The 17478-nt window shown below is 46.5% G+C and overlaps 1 long non-coding RNA gene across 1 annotated transcript in view; it reads left to right on the forward strand.

The window, feature by feature from the left end:
- The window catches only part of LOC113603839 (uncharacterized), an 80175-nt gene extending 74169 nt beyond the window's left edge, over positions 1 to 6006 (forward strand). Inside the window, exon 4 of the long non-coding RNA XR_008293039.1 lies at positions 5724 to 6006. This is a non-coding gene — a long non-coding RNA (uncharacterized LOC113603839). The remainder of the gene's footprint in view (positions 1 to 5723) is intronic.
- The last annotated feature ends 11472 nt before the right edge of the window (positions 6007 to 17478 follow it).

Genomic DNA, 17478 nt, shown 5'->3' on the forward strand with positions numbered 1-17478 from the left:
ACACACACACACAGAGAAAGTATGTATGTATATATATGCACAAAGTATAGGGGATTGGTTGAATAAATTAAGGTACGCCCAAACAACAGATTACCGTACAGCTATTAAAATCACTGCTATATATTTATTAACATAGAAAGATGTTTTCAGGATGTCGAGGTCAACTTGAAAAGGAAAATGGATACTCTGATCCCATTTTCACTTTAAAAAATGTGTATTTGTGTGCAGAAAAAAAATTTCATTTATACACACAAAATATCGACGCTATCTTTGATAGGAAGGATTACAGATGAAACTCTTTCCTGTTTACTTATTTATATCTAAATTTTCTATAGTAAACATGTATTTCTTGTGTAATAAACGTATATCAAAAATCAAATCAAATGTTAAATAACCTTAATTTGTAAAAAGATTCATCTCACCTTAAACATGAGAAAACATGCCTGAATTTCTTGTTCTCTTTCCTTTTTGTCCCTCCTGGTTTTGGTGGAAAGCAAAGAGTATGCATTGTGGAGAATGATTCTAGGCCAGGAACTTACCTTTGAGTAATGGTTCATGAGGGCAAGAAGGGAGTTAAGAGATTATCTAGCCCGACCCCCTATTTAGCCAATGAATAAACTGGACCCATAGGCTTAGCTGGTCTTCTAAGTGCCTGACAGCAAAACCTCAGCTGGAATCCAGGTCCTCAGATGCCCAGACTAGGGCATATTCTACACCATCATGTCAGACCATTATATTTACCCTCTAGACACAGAAAGGGGACTGTAGTCATTTAGTGTGCAGGTGACAACTCTGAGTACAGAGTTAGCTATTAACACTGACCAAGATCAGTCCCTATTCTTTGGCTCTACTAAGAGGCAGATATGGGACATTGGGTTAACGTACTGTAGATCCCATAGTGAGAGTTAAGACATTGTAGTGAGTGATAGGAAGGTAATTCTGGTGCTCTCTTCTGGAAATCTCCTATCTGGAAAGCTCATGTGTGATTCCACATGAAGGCAGAGGCCTGGCCACAAGTCTTGTCCCCAGATTCCTTCCTCTTCTTCAGTAGCTGGGTCATGCATGCTGCCTGGAATATTTTCACTCTTCTTCCCAAGGCTCATCTTTCTGGAAAGTAGAGCAGTGACAGTAATTCAAAGTCAGCATCCTATAAACATTGTTCTTAGCCCTTTGTGAAACTGGTTTTGAGAAGCTGCACTGATAATATTGCTTCGTCAACTTCCCTAGAGAATTCTCAGCATTGGCACTATCTTATTAGTCAAGGCTTTTGGTTGCACACAATCAAAAAAACCCGCTTGAACTAGTTTAGGGGAAAGAGGGAATGTATCAGCTCATGGAATTCAAGGAAAGGTTGAGTATCTAAGCTATGCAAAGATCAGGAATACATGGAGCTAGGCCTCAGAAACCATGAGAATCAAAGACTTCAGTACCAGGCAGGCCTTTGTCTTTGCCTGTGGCCTCTGTTTCTCATTCACGGTTGCCTCACCCTCTTTCACGGCAACAGGCTACTCCACTTTCCATGGCCATATTTCCATCTGACAGTCTCTGTCACCAGAGATGAACTTTCCTGGTGATCTCTCACTTGTTCCAAGTTAAGAGATCCCAATGGGAGGGCCAGTGTGGGTAAGCTATGGGCAGGGTGCTGAGTCATATAAGAACATGACAATTCCAACATGAACATGGTGTTTGTTTGTCTAGGGGGAAAAGTGCAGAAAACTAGGAGGTATTTGCTGAGACAAGGATACCCTGTTCCACCTCCTTAGAGATAATGAGTTGAGAAGAACCTGAACAATCAGATGATGAGTGAAAATCCTTAAGAAGTCAAAATAGAACTCCTGAGTGGGAGGTGCCTGGCCGGGGACATCCATTCTTACGATGATTGACACCTAGTGGGAAAAAAAAAGCATAAAACCTGTAGCAAATCTATTTTTGACAGGGCCCCTAAAGAGGCACACCTGGGTATTTTAGGGCATGAGACAAGTTTCAAGAGCTGTGCTCCCCCTTTCCCAACCCACTCTTAGACAACTGAACTATGGGGGTAACAATCCTGTAATTTTAACTGTATTTATAAATCCCTGATCCTTTATGTAGGGCTTTTTTCTATTCTGTGCTTAGTCTGAATGTTGCTATTTTCACAGAGGAAATCAGAGGAAAGAGGCTATAATTATAGGTCAAACACAAGTTCCGGAAGCAGCAAAGGCAGCAGAGAGCCTATGGCTCCCTGCCCTCTTCCAGGTTGCACCCTGGACATCTACCCCTCTTTGCTCGGGCCTAGGTCAGTGCCTGTATCTTTATCCCCTTCTCTTTTCTCCCTTTGTTTTCCGGCTCAACAAAACACAAGACAGAAAGGGAAAGTTAGAAGTAAAAGCCCGTGAATTAAAATGGCACGATGCTTGGGCAGACCTGTCTTTTGGAGATAATTCAAATGGAAAAGAAAAGGAAAAAAAAAAAAAAAACCATTTCAGGTCATTGGCCTTTTTAAACAGACCGCCGGCAATATTTACTCCTCCTGAAATAGCACAGTCACATGAAATAAAACCGTGTTCGGTAAAGCCCGCGAAACAAAAGGACAATTTACAGGCTGGCACACTCACTGAGGGCCCTCTGTTTGCCGGCCGGATCAGGACTTCTGCTTCCTGGTTCTCCTGGCCACCTTCAGCCCAAAGTCTGTGGGAGGTCTGTGGGGGTCAAGGTCAGACTGCCATGGAGACCCTCCTGGACTTTTTCCCCCTCATATAATTTGGGAAGGTAGCTGGAGGGTTGAGAGCAGGGCTCTGACAAGGATGTGGCGAATGTGGCCTCCATCATAGATCCAGTGTCCAGAAGCCTAGGTTGCAAACATCATAGGAGAAGCTGTCAGTGGTGCCTGTCACCCTCCAGCATGGCTGCCTCTGTCTCCTCTCTGTCCTTTACCCCTGACTTCTTTATGTGTTACCTACGCCCCCCATCTTCCTCTGTCTACTCTCCTCCATTTTCCCCTCGCCCTTTCTTATATCCTCTCTTTGCGTTGTCTCCTTTCCTCTTAATTCTTCTGGGGCCCCCAGTGGACCTTTACTGAGTAGTCGTGCTGTAGCCTGAAAGGTCTGCTCAGGCTCCTGGTGGCGGGGTTAGTTAACCAGGCACAGACTAGGTCTGGGGTCATTGTGACTTCCCACTGAGACTCAGAACTCAATGAGAATTCAGGGGAACCTTCTCGGCCTCACTCTGAAACTCTTCTCCTCAGTTGCCCAAGATTCCTTTTAAAAAGCCAAAGCCAGGGGCGCCTGGGTGGCTCAGTTGATTAAGCATCCAACTGCTGATTTCTGCTCAGGTCATGATCTCACGGTTTGTGAGTTCAAGCACCCGATTCAGGCTCACTGCTGTCAGCATGGGGCCTACTTAGAATCCTCTGTCTCCCTCTCTCTGTGGCCCCTCCCCCACTCACATTCTCTGTCTTTCCCAAAAATAAATAAAACGTTTAAAAAAAAAACCATTTAGGGCACCTGGGTGGCTCAGTCTGTTGAGCATCTGACTCGATTTCAGCTCAGGTCATGACCTCACAGTTTGTGCGATTGAGTCCCATGTTGGGCTCCACACTGAGAGTGGGGCCTGCTTGGGATTCTCTGTCTCTGTCTCTCTCTCAAATAAATGTAAAATAAAATAAAACATAAAAAAAAGAGTGAATGTAGCTGAGCCCGTCTACTTTCACTTCTCCACGGCCAACACCTGCGTCTCTATGTCAAAGGGCTGTCCTCAGCCTGTCAGGATGTCCTTTGCCAGGGGACCCTGCAAGCTAAAGGGTCTGGACTGAACACACCAAAGGAGGAGCCCTCAGCCAGTGACTGACAGGTGCAGAGTACAAACATCTGACTCCAAGGGCTGACGTGCACTGTTGGTCCCTGGGGAGATTGGGCTCAGGTTACTCTCCGTGGGACTTCACTTGATATCAGTTCCTTCTGGGCTTCCACGTACGCCCCACGCTACTTTCCCACACCCCTACTGGTTTTTCGTGGAAACACAGCCTTAAAAATCACTCTCACATCAATCCTTGTTTTAGGGTGTGTTTGTTTTGTCTTGGGCTCCTTCCTACCTTGGTCTGGAGTATCAGAGTGAATGAGAGAGAGGAAGGGGAGGAAGTCCAGGCCCTCCCTCAGTCACCCGAGAAGCCTGTCATTACAAGCTGAAGGTGGGATCTTCTGAAAGGCCTGGGGGAGCAGGGGCAGCGCTCAGGCAGGGAGGGAGGCCATGTCCCCAAGTCTGCACAGGACATAGCTCTGGTGTATGTAGGGGGAAGGACTTGATAGGAACTGAATATCATTTGACACCTTAGGGTTTTCCACTTTGAAGAATACTAGATGACGAAACTGAGATGGGAGAACAGCATCTGCAAACTGGGCAGAGGCAGCAGCTGTGAGGCACTTTTCCCAAGTGGCTTCTGGGGAGCAGACGTCCATGAGCAGACCTGTGCCTGAGCACGTGGGAATCACCATCTTGGGTGCCCAGAAAAACCTGAGAAAAGTAAGGAAGTATTGATACGTGCAATAACATGGATGGGCTCTGTAAACACGCTAAATGAAAGAAGCTGGACGCAAAAGCCTACATAGCGTATGATTCCATTTACAGGAAATGTCCAGAACAGGCAAATCCATTCAGACAGAAAGTAGATTAGTGGTTGCCAGGGGCTGGAGCAAGAGGGGAACAAGAGTGACTGCTTAATGGAGAGGGTTTCTTTTTCAGTGATGACAAGGTTCTGGAATGAGTGATGATGTTTGCAAAACTTTGTGAATATACCAAAATCCACTAAACTGTGCACTTTTTTTTAAGTTTATTTATTTTCAGAGAGAAAGAAAGAGCACACTCAGGAAAGGAGCAGAGAAAGAGGGAGAGAGAGAATCCCAAGCTCCAGGAGCTCAAACCCATGAACCGTGAGATCATGACCTGAGCCGAGATCAAGAGCCAGTTGCTTAACTGACTAAGCCACCCAGCTACCCCCAAAACTGTGCACTTTAAAATGCTAAACCTGAAAGGGAGAGAGGGAGGGAATGAAGGAAAGAAGGAAAGGAAAAAAGGAAGGAAAGAAGGCAGGAAGGGAGGAGAGAGCGAATGAACAAAAGAATGGGAAACTTGGGGGCAGTGGAAGGAGGCGCTGGGGTCCTCATTCACCAGAGCTGCAAGTTAGTAAAATTTTGGATATTAATGTTATGCCCCTTCCTCTTTTGGGTGATGATTCGGATCATTAGTGCTATGCAAGTGTTGAAGGAGATCTGGCTATGTAGATTGTACATGGTAGGACCTCTGTGGCTGTACCTGGTGGCCCTGGTCAGCTATATATTTCCGTAAACTTCTTTAGTACGTAGGGTCTCCACTGCCCAAGATGGAGGGGTGAAGGCGATATAAGGAGACTTTTTTTCTAATTATTTCATGAGTGCCCATCTCATTTCCCCAATTACAATGTAAACTTCGGAGGGTAGAGATCATGTCTCTTGAGGGAATTAGGGATTCCCTCTTCTTTTCCACAGGAGCTCCTTGACCCTGTGACCTCCCCATGCTGACTCTAAACTTAAAGGAGGCCTGGGGCCTGGCAGCTGGGCCCACCCGTGTGAGTCTCCAACTCTGGACAAGGCTCTGTTCTACTTGCTGCTTCTCTCTCCAGGTCCTTCTCCAAAGGTCAGGGATGGCTCACAGGTCCAGAAATTCCCTTCATTTCTGTCCTGATACTCGGCATCGTTTGCTCCCTTCAACAGGAAAGCAAGTTTGATTTCTGGAGGCCATGTGGCACCCGCTTATTCTCGGTCACAATACATGCCAACGTGCGGCAGGCTGATTATGATCATACATTTGCTATTGTAAACTCCAGCAAGCTTGAGGCCTAAGCATTGAAGCCGGTTCAAAAGTCATCACAAGTTTTCTCTTCCAGGGGAAAAATAAAGAACTTCCAATTAAAGTGTAGAGTGGAGCTCCTTCCATCCCGTTCCGCTTGCCTTTCCTAAACTTTCAAGAATAAAAATAAATCAGTTTTCTGACGGCGGTTAGTTAGTTCCTTTCTATTCTAGAAACTTCCCAACTGTCCTTTGTGTGCTGTGCTGTGGGCTGGAGGCCTCTACTCCTGACCCCACTCCTCCACCCTGAGAAACAGGCTTGTGCAGCCAGCCTGTGCCTACAAGGGCCCACGTTTCATGGTCAGGGAGGCGGGGGCCCGGGGTGGGGGGGCGGTCTGTCTCCAGACACCCAGGTTGGGTGTTTACTTGAAGGCTTGGATGAATAGGAATGTCACTTCCTGGCTCCAGAGCTGGCAGCGTGCCTGCCCCTCCCTCCTGGCGGAGAGCCACAGATGGCCCGAGGTCCACATGTTCTCTGCACCGGCACGTTCTCAATGTCCCCAAGGCTGGGTCACATCTGGACTCAGAGTTTCTGCCCCCTGAGGGAGTATGTGTGTTTGTGTGTTTTATGTGTGCATTTGTGGGGTTTGTATATGCCTATTATAGGTTAGAGTGTTTGTATGTATGTGTGTGTGTGTGTGGCTGTATTTGGGGAGTTGAAGTGGCTAAGTGTATACAGAAATCAATATTTATTGTAAGACAGTCTAACAATAAATAAAAATATAAGTGAAAAAAACCCACTCAGTATCACCTTCATGAACATTCTTCCATGTCTCTCTCTTTAGATATAGATATAGATGAAGATATCTATATGTATTCTCTCTCTATATATGTACACACACACACATGTACATTTACATACACACATGCACACATATAGATGTGATTTTTTTCATAACTGGTCACAATATACTAGAAAGCTGTTTTCTAAGCACATAATGATAATGGGCATTACTGAGTGCTATGGACTAATCTCATTTAACCCTCATAACCATTCTACGTTGTGGGCACCATCAATATCCCCATTTCACAGATGAGGAGACTAAATCATAGACAGAGTAAATAAAGTTAGCGTCTGGGGAGTGGCCACACGGCTGGTAAGGGGGCAAAACCTGGATTTGGACTCATCTGACTCAAGGACTCTGCTCTTGACCCTACAGTCCAGCAACAGAAGTCAGCAAAAGCTGGCAAAAGTCTTGAAGTTCATTCATTCATTCTTTCATTCATTCAACGTTTACTGAGTGCCTCACATGGGCTAGATCATGGGGGCAAAATTACGAACAAGACACAGATCTTCTTGAGAGTCAAAGTCTTTTGAAGGAGACAGGGTGTAAAGAAATCATTGCAGCTCAGAGTCATGAGGCAAATTACAAAGAGAACAAGGAGTAAGCCATTAATACTACCCAAGGAGGTTGTCGAGGTGACATTTTAACTGTGTCTCCAAAAAAAAAAAAAAAAAAAAAGGAAAAAGAGAAGCTATTTGCTAGAGAGTTAAGCTGGGGAAGAGAAAAGCAGGAAAGGCCACTTCGGGCTGAGTAAATAGCATGTGCAAAGTACCAGAAATCTCAAGTGTGTGGTGTGGCTGCAGGTAGAGAGTAAGGGAAGGGAGCTGACAGATGAGAGAGAATTCAGACCATGGAGGCATGGATGCTCTGTTGAGAAGTATTTGCTTCCTTGTATCATCATGGGGGGCTACTGGAGTAGTGCGATCATGGTGGTGGCTTAAAAGGACAGGAGACAGCATTCTGGAGGAAGGTTTGAGTGGGGCAGGATGGGGAGCAGAGAACGTAGTTATGCATAGGGACAGTAAAGACAGTGGTTCTCAACTCTGACTGCCCAGGAGTATCACCCGAGGAAAGAGCCTGGAGCTCAAGAAACAGGCCTGAGCTGGAGATATTCTGGGGAGAGCCATGAACATCTGGGTAGAAAGTTGAAGCTATAGAAACAGATAGTGTTTTGATTCAATTGGTCTGGGGCACAGATGGGATACATGGTCGGCTTTAAGATCTCCCCAGTTGATTCTGTTTTGTTTTTTTTAATACTTATCTATTTTTGAGAGAGAAAGAGCACAAGTTGGTGGGGGGGGGGGTGGTTACTGAGAGAGAGTGAGACACAGAATCTGAAGCAGGCTCTAGGCTCTGAGCTGTCAGCACAGAGCCCAACACGGGACTCGAACCCACGACATGTGAGATCATGACCTGAGCTGAAGTCAGCCACCCAACCGACTGAGCTTCCCAGGCGCCCTCCCCAGTTGATTCTAATATGTACCCAACATGGTACAGGGCATGTTCCAGCGAGCAGGGGACCTTGGACAAGTTTCTTAATATCTTTAAGCCTTTGATTTTCTTGTCTGTGAAACAGGGATGGTATTAGCTTGTACTTAGAGAAGGTATTGAAATGTTTGAGCACTGTTCCCGGCACATAGTAAACATGTAGTGCCTCGTTAGCAATGATTCAGTGAAGTGATAGTGAGGATCGAAACTAAGTCAAAGGCAGGGGGGTTGCAAGGAGGATATGAATTATAAAGATATTTCAGCGGTGAAAATATGGGGCTTGATGAACAATTAGATAGAGGGAGGGTGAGGAAAAGAGAAGAATTGAAGAGAACTCCACAATTTCAAGCTTGCACAACTCAGAAGATGGTAACCCCATCTTGGATGATGGGGTCCAAGGCCAGAGGAAGGGATAAATGTTGAGATGGGGAAAATAAGTTAGGTTAGATATATTGAGCATGCTACCTGTGGAGGCATCTAGCAGGAAGCTGGAGTTATGGTCTGGAGCTCAAGAGAGTGGTCTGGGCTGCAGATATTTTGGGGGGAGCCATGCACATATGGGTAGAAAGTTGAAGCTAAAGAAGTAGCTAGTGGGGCACCTGGGTGGCTCAGTCAGTTAAGCATCCGACTTTGGCTCAGGTCATGATCTCGCAGTCCATGGGCTCGAGCCCCGCGTTGGGCTCTGTGATGACAGCTCAGAGCCTGGAGCCTGCTTCGGATTCTGTGTCTCCTTCTCTCTCTGACCCTCCCCTGCTCATGCTTTCTCCCTCTCTCTCTCTCTCTTTCTCTCTCAAAACTAAATAAACATAAAAAATTAAAAAAAAAAAAAAAAGAAGCAGCTGGTGTTTCTGTGGGAGGGTATATATAGTGAGAAGGAATACGGGCCAAGTCTAGAACAGGGTGAACGTCTACACTGAAGAGGTAGATAAGGGAGTCTGTCCCCCCAAGAATGAGGTAGGGGATAGGAAGCTGAAGTGACAGGAATTATCAGAAGGAAAACACTAAGAAATAGCTGGCTACTATCTGTAGGGAAAGACATAAGCCTGGGATAGGGAAAAGTCTAGTTGAGTGTATTGAGCAAGATAATAAGGTTTTTTATTTAGTCACTCTGAGTCTAGGATGCTCTTAAAAGAATTTCCCATTTTCTCATTTTTCCCACTCCTTCCAAAGGGTACATTTCCTTCCATTTCTGGATGCAACACTGTAGCAAGAGCCATAGCAAAAACTTCAGCCACGTCCTGCCTGTGGCAATCCTGTCCTGGGGCTGCTATGAACCCCCAGACCGGGCAGAGCTGCAGGCATACACTTTATATGCGGAGACCCTGGCTTGACGCTTTTAAGATCCAGGCTACGGGGGGCAGGCCCCCGCTGCCTGTCACTCCTCTCCAACTTCCTGTGACTCACAGAACCTAGCTGACCCCTTCCTCCATGGGAGGAAGCCACTCCTCTACCCTGCAGTCAGGCTCTCTCATCTCCACCACAAAACATGTCTTCAAAGTACCTCCTCACCACTGAAAGTTTTAGACAACTCAGGTCACACCCTGAGCCTCAGAAATGGGCAGCCTTGGGAATCAAAACTGCATAAAAGGCCTGAGCACCAGGGACTGTGGAAGACTTTCTGAGGCTCACATCTGATATTAGCGCTTCTCAAAGTTTGGTCCCTGGCCCAGCAGCATCACCTGGGAGCTTGTTAGAAACACAAATTCCCAGGGCCCATCCCAGACCTAATGAATCAGGAACTCTGGGAATGGAGCCCCCCAATCCAGTTGGAATCCAGTTGATTCCGATGCATGTTCAAGTTGGAGAACCACTATCCGGTATCATTAACAGCACTGGAAACATGAAGGTTAGGAATCCGTCTCTTTCTTTCTGTATGTCTCTCTCTAGTCCACAATTCTACAGACAGTAGTGCTTAATAATTGCTATTTAGCAAGTATTTATTGAGGATCTGGTATGTGAAAATCTCTTTATAACACTGAAACCAAACACACAGATACACACACACACACACACACACACACACACACTCACATACAAGTTAGGTCAGAGACAGTGTAAGGCAAGGTATAAAGGGTTGAAATGAGTGGTCTGTAAATGATACCACAAGGAAGTAATCAGCCAAATCTAGAATGTTAGGCATTGTACAGGACAGTTAACCTGGTTTGTTTATTTGGTCGGCTGGGTGGCTCAGTCGGTTAACCTTCTGACTTCGGCTCAGGTCATGATCTCATGGCTCATGAGTTTGAGCCCCGCGTCCGGCTCTGTGCTGACCGCTCGGAACCTGGAGCCTGCTCCAGATTCTGTGTCTCCCTCTCTCTCTGTCCTTCCCCAGCTCACACTCTCTCTCATTCTCTTAAAATTAAATAAATTAAAAAAAATGTTCTTTTTTGAGGTGCATGCTGAGATGTTTGGGAATAAATTGACATAACGTCTGGAATTTGCTTTAAAATGGTTCTCTCCCCCACTGCCCCCCCCCAAATAATTTGGAGGGAGAATAGATGAAATATGAAATAAAATATGGCAGAACTTGATGGCTGTTGAAAGCTGACAAAAGGGTTCATGAGGGTTTTTTTTTATATAAGTTTAGAAACTTTCATGATAAAAGTTTTTGGGTTTGCTTGCTTGTTTTGGAAGAAGTGGTGTAGACACAGATAGGACAGCTCCCAGGAGGGTGTTGGTGGTAAGGACCAGAACGGTTGGTGAAGGAGATGAAGCTGAGTACTTCCTTCTCTCCCGCCCCCCCCCAAAAGCTAGCCTCAGCCACACACCAAGCAGAGCGCGGTATTAAAAGCAGCCTGGGGCATCTGGGTGGCTCAGTTGGTTGAGTGTCCGGCTTCGGCTCAGTTCATGATCTCACAGTTGGTGGGTTCGAGCCCCACATCGGGCTCTGTGCTGACAGCTCGGAGCCTGGATCCTGCTTCGGATTCTGTGTCTCCCTCTCTCTCTGCCCTTCTCCCATTCAAACACTGTCTCTGTGTCTCTCAAAAATGAATAAACGTTAAAAAAAATTTTTTTTAAAGGGGCGCCTGGGTGGCTCAGTCGATTAAGCGTCTGGCTTCGGCTCAGGTCACGATCTCACCGTTCCTGAGTTCGAGCCCCGCGTCGGGCCCTGTGCTGACAGCTCGGAGCCTGGAGCCTGCTTCAGATTCTGTGTCCCCCTCTCTCTCTGCCCCACTCCTGCTTGTGCTCTGTCCTCTCTCTTTCAAAAATGAATCAACATTAAAAAAAAAAAAAATTAAAGCCTGGTGGGAGCAGCGGGTGTCTTTGGGGGAGTGGGGAGGCTGCCGGGGGAAGTTGGCAACCAGACCACAGAGGAATGTGGAGAATGGCCTGCTGGGTGTCTGGCTGAGCTCTGCGCTATAAGCCGTGATGGGGCTTCTGTGTAGAAAAGAGTGATGAAATCTGAGCTCTAGGTGAATTAATTTTGACATGCTGGGCAGGATGGAGTTAGTTGAGAAGTCTGGTAGGGGGTTGTTACGGAGGCATGAGGAAGTGATAAAGGCTGGGACGGCGTGGGGTGACTGTGACGAGGGCCCTCCGTAGAGTGACATTTCAGACGAATCAAGAATCAGCTGAATGTGTTGGTGCCCGTTTATGAAGCTAGCAGCTGTGAGTCAGAGATTGACTTTTTTTTTTAAGTTTATTTATGTATTTTGAGGGGGGGGGGCAGGGGGCAGAGAGAGAGGGAGAGAGAGAATCCCAAGCAGGCTCTGTGCGATCAGGGCAGAGGCCGACACAGGGCTCGAACTCATAAACCGCGAGATCATGACCTGAGCTGAAATCAAGAGTCGGAGGTTTAACTGACTGAGCCAACCAGGTGCCATGAGTCAGAGATTAATTTGAACATCTGGGCAGACGATGGTTCTCTTTAACAGAGTGAGGAGACCAGGCTGATTTTGAACATGTAGACGAAGTGTTGATTTTGCATGTGCAAATTCTGAGATGAAGACAGGACAACCGAGCTCCAGCATCTCAAGGAATAAACTGTTTCAAGGTCATTTCAGGGGGAGGTGAAGAGATTTAGAGTCCAATACATTGACTGGTTAAATCTTTCACTTCTGCACACCCTCCCCCAAATAAAGCCTGAATCGAGTTTGGAGACTGAAGTCCAAAAAGGATCTGAAACAGTGAGTGGTTGAGCAGAGATAAGAGGTGAAATGGAGGGGAGGGTGGGGGGCAGGTGGGTGTTTTCAGGGTGCTGAAGAAACCTTGCTTTTGAAATCCTGCCCTCCCTTGACTTTTGCTTCCTGTTGTGATAGGAGAACCTTCTCGGGGTTCCATGGGGCACGGTTCCAGCGGGTCATTCAGTGTGCACCGAGCTGCATCCTGGTTGGATAACTGACGGCTGGGGAAGGACATTAGATCAGGTCCTCCCTGCGGGTGGGGACCAGCTCTGTTACTCCAGCCCCAAGTACTGGGACACAGCGAGACCTTTCTGCAAATGTGTGGTAGCTGCTGATGACCACCCGGGTCCATGCCCCACAAAACCGGGGAACCGTTCTGTCATGATTATTTAATCACTGAGCTAACAAACAAGAAAAAAAAGTCACATGGGGCAGGATTTCAAGAGCAGAATTACTTCAGCCGCCTGTGGAAATAACGCTGGGTTGTGCAACAAGGCTTTTAGGGTAAAAGAGGCACATTAGATCTTGGTCTGACAGACCACTTTTTAAAACACAGCCCATCTCTCCCTCTTTGGAGCAGCAGATAGGACACTAGTGAGACACCCCCTTGCTACCGTCGCCCCAAAAGTCGGAGAGAAAGGTCTGATACTCTGCGACACCCCAGATGCCTTGTGTTGGTTTCTTTCTGATTCTCCTTTCCAGAAAATGATACCAAGAAGCCAATGAGACACAAGGTAGATTATTTTTTTTCTCAACTGCCTTCCTTCCTGCTAAACCCTCTCAAGCTCTGCCCCTCCCCTCTCCTTCCCCCCGCCCTCCCCCCACCACAAACCCACTTCCTCGCCAGAGTCCTAGCCAGCCCGCTAACACCCCATGTCTTCCCTGCCCCTGTGCTCCTCCTCCCACAGCTGCAGCTCAGGGGTCATGCCCAGGCAGCCTGATCCTGGCCGAATTTCTTACCTCACTCAGCAGCCCCGGACAGAGCTGGCACACCAAGCTGGGTCACCTTGGAAGAAGGCAGGCAGGAGGCACTGAGAGCACAGCTGACCTGGGCTCTGTCTTCTTGCCTTAATCATTTTAAATATGACTTCTTATCGCGACTGTTGTTAATATCGTTAACATAGAAAGAAGAGCTGCCATTCAGTGAGTACTCAGCTATATGCCAGGCACAGGGCTAAGTGCCTACATGTCTTTTCTCATTTAATCCCCCTCCCCACAGGCGAAGTGGGTGCTATCACCATCCCCTTTGTAAACGTGAGGAAATAAGGTTTAGAGATGTTAGGCAACCTGCCCAAGACCAGAGAGCAACCAGGTGGCTGTGCTGGGATGCCGGCTGGGTACGCCTAATTCTCGGTCCCCTGCCCTTCACCATCATGTCACCCTGCTTGAAAGGCATTTAGCCCGACTTATTCTCACCTGCTGAAGCAGGGAAGACCATTTCAAATAGGAGACTGTTCTTGGGAGGAAGCTGGTCACCAGGGATCCGGGGTCAGACTGCCCCAGAAGTCATTGGGACCTGGAACTGTTCATTTCCAGGGTAGTCTGCTCTTTCTCAAGTTTGGGGTCACCAAGCTCCAACTTCGCCAGGCCTCTGGGCCCATTTCCTACTTGGGTGGGTGGTAATAGGACCAAGGTCACATTTCTGATTCCTTGGTGGACCAGTTCACTTCCATTCCATTCTGTGGTCACAGATGGTAGTCCTAATTTTGGCCAGCATTTCTCAAGTGCAGACCACTGCGTGAGAACAAAAGTGGTTTAACATAGCCCTCTATTAAAAAAAAAAAAAAAAAAAAAAGAATAAGTAAGCCGTGAAAACATATACCCTACAGATGATGAGCAAGAGTTAGAGCCTCATATAAAGAGTTTTCTATATGCAATAGAGACTTAACGTTTTAGTGAATCCTAGTCCCTGAAAGGCCAAACGTCAACATTTACTCCTTCTCCCCCAAAAGGTATACCAGGTAATAGTTAGAGGTATGCCAACCCAGTTGAAATATCATGTTTTGTTTAATCGTTCTAAACTTGTTGAGGTCGTGACATACCATCTCATCAAACATCCTGGAGGCAGAAGTGAAATCTCTCAGTGTTCACTAGCTCAGCGTAGATCCAGTACAGGGCTCGGTATACAGTGGAAATGAATAGCTACAGGGAAGGCTGTACAAACTGGCCTCTTCCGCTGACGGCTAAGAATGCCGGGTTTGTGAATTGTCCCAAACAGGCTTAGAACCAGTTAAGGAGGCAACTTCCACTCGGCATGCTGCACTGCAGCGGACTTGGTGGAGAGCCACGGCTATCTGCTAACCTTTGACCTCAGTGGAGGAGACAGGAAACATACTCATGTAATACAGAAATAGACTCAGAAACATGCACCCCAAATACAGCACATATAATGATGGGGGGGCAGGGCAAAGACACGAAGGGAAAAGAACCAAGTGGGTTTAAACAGAAAACAGATTTCCAAAAGAGGGAGAGATGGAGAGAATAATCTTGAGTCTGTGTGGACACAGGGCCCAGGTCAGAGTGGCCCAGGGGCTTAAGTCTGTGCCCAGGAGAGAAGTGGAGACAAAGCCAGGTGAATTCTTCGGCACCATACCAAGGCTAGTTGGTTGGGATAGTTCTACCCCTCATCTATATCGAATCAATTAGTTGAACATTTATTGAGCTTCTATAAATCACTGGCATTGTGCACAACACCAGAAATACAATGATGGTTAATACATAGTCTTACCTTCAAAGAGTTTACGGTCCAGTCTAGTCAGGGACATGGTAAAGCAAAGAGGTGATTACAGGATCCTGTGATAAAGACTATGATAGAGATCTACCTGGGTGCTCAGAGCTAACAGAGGAGGAAGACCAAGGTCAAGGGGATATCAGGGATGGCGGCACCTGACTTGTCTTAAAGAACAAGCAGAAAACGGAAGGCGAAAAAGGTGGAGAAGAGCATTCTGAGGGGGAGTTCAGCATGGCAGAAACATTGAAAGGAGAGAGCACGTGATGTGGGGCAGGGAGCGTTGAGAAATAAATTCAAAGACGTAGATAGGACCAAATTTGAATGGTAAACCAAGGATGCAGTGGCAAACAACCTTGGGATGAAAAATTTTAAGTAGGGAAATAATAGCGTTGGAGTTTAATCCTTCAGCGGTCGGTAGTTAGTCAGGGATCCAGGGTGAGAAGACAGAATAGCTTATGGAGAAGAACTACAACTCCTCTCCCGAATGCCAACCATTCCTCACAACACCCTCACCCTTCCAACCTTTCTCTCTCCCTTTTCCTCTTGTACTATTCAGGGTGAACACCGAGAAGATTGGGAAGGGCAAACTGATTCTACTTCCACTAAGGAACACAAGCAGGCCTGGTACAGAGCGTAAAGGCCTCTATGTGAATTTCTAGAATTCATCCCAAGGTGTTCCCCAAAGGTACTCAGGAGACTGAGAAGTGATTTGCAGTCTTACAGGTATCTCTTACCTGCCATTCCAAAATCCCATAGGAGTCGCTTTATTCATGATCTTTTTTATATTAGTCCAGAACGATCTGAAAATTGGTAGCATAGACTAAATAGATGCAGAGAGAGAGAGAGAGAGAGAGAGAGAGAGAGAGAGAGAGAGAGACCAGTACTAGCTTTTGTATCACAATCATACCCTGCTACCAGTGCCTCTCTTTTTAACAGCTACCGTCTCTTCTGTGAGAACTTTAACCTCTTTGCATATGATAATTCTTCCTTTAAACTGGTTAAAATGCCCATTTGATTTCTAAGAGGCAGTAGATATTGGGGCACAGACTAGTTTTTTAAATGGGTTTGTGTCTTTCAAAACAGGAAGCAGCATTGGCCAACTTCATTAAAAATCAGCATTGGAGAACACTTACTGAGTGCTTAATTATGTAATCAGATTTCGGCTTGGGGGCTGGGAATAAAGTTAGAAAGAAAGAGAGAGAAAGAGACTGGTTGTACCTGGGTGGATGGAAAGAGCATGAACAAGTGATGAAGACAGCTGGGTGGCCTTCCCATGGAAGCTGGACTCTGTTAGACACAGGCCCCCAAGCCTGGTAGCTAAAGTAACCAGATCTGACATGTCCTACTTCCCCAAGTCCAGTGATTAATGACCCTTTCCCTGGGAAGGGTCAGTCTCCTTCCAGGTATGTCTGTCATTGGTGCATCATACCTAATGATGACTTTATAATAATGGAATTTTACCATGGGACGGCACCTCTGTATCTTGCAAATGAGTTGGTACCAAACTCACACTGAAGTTAGTGATGAGGCCTGAATCATGCCTTTCTTGACTCCTACCCTGCTGTCTCCCTTTCTGCTTGCCAATTCACCCTCACCTTGAAGCAACAAAAATGCAAAATAAACTTGAACCTTGTGTTGAGAGTTAAGCCCATGAGTCATGGTTGAACAACAGTTTGGGGTATTTTTTTTTTTCTCTCCACATTAGCTGTGTTTTTCCTTCACTGTGGCCCAAACAGAAATCAACTGACATTAATTCATCCACTGGTTATGGGGTGCCTGTTATAGAACAGGCCCTGTGTGTGGATTCTACAGTGACTCACGCAGTAAGGTGTCTTCTCCTAAGAGAGTGCTCAGGGAGATTTGTGGGTGCAGAAGGCCAGAGAGGAGGGCACCTGAACTCACTCACCTTCAGGTGGGCAGCAAATACTAATGCAGAGGGAAGGACTCCAAACATCTTAAATACCTAGGTGTGGGGAACACTCCCAGAGTACGCTAGAGGAAGGCAGCTCTGGGAATGAGCCATCTGAAATCGGCAAGAGAACTGATTGCGATGAGACCTTGTGTCACTTTCTAAAATTGGATGTGGTTAGAAATAGCTGTTGGAGGGACTGTAGGAAGAAGGAGCTGTGCCCGGATTTCTAGAACTGTCCTTCGGGGTCGGTGTCCGCTTTGCTCCCTGACCTTTGCTCTGTCCTACCCTCTTTGCCCTTCTCACTTCCCACATCAGCTCTATCTGGCCCTTTCATGCTTATCTCAAAGTTTCGCTTAAAACTTCCTCTCTTCGGTGTACTCTTTGTTCTTTGTTCTTTGGGAGGACACTTGGCTCTCCCCTGTCAAAATTCTTTTCCCCCCTCATTACTCCAAACGTTTCCACTTACTGGCCAAATATTTCTTGAATATTTCATGTGCTATTGGGGAATTCACAAATTATAAAGCATTCACGCTAACCTGACCAGAGAGATGTACCCATGATTACTTTAAACAACAGTACA

Source organism: Acinonyx jubatus, chromosome E4 (genome assembly GCF_027475565.1).
Source record: "Acinonyx jubatus isolate Ajub_Pintada_27869175 chromosome E4, VMU_Ajub_asm_v1.0, whole genome shotgun sequence".
NCBI lineage: Eukaryota > Metazoa > Chordata > Mammalia > Carnivora > Felidae > Acinonyx > Acinonyx jubatus.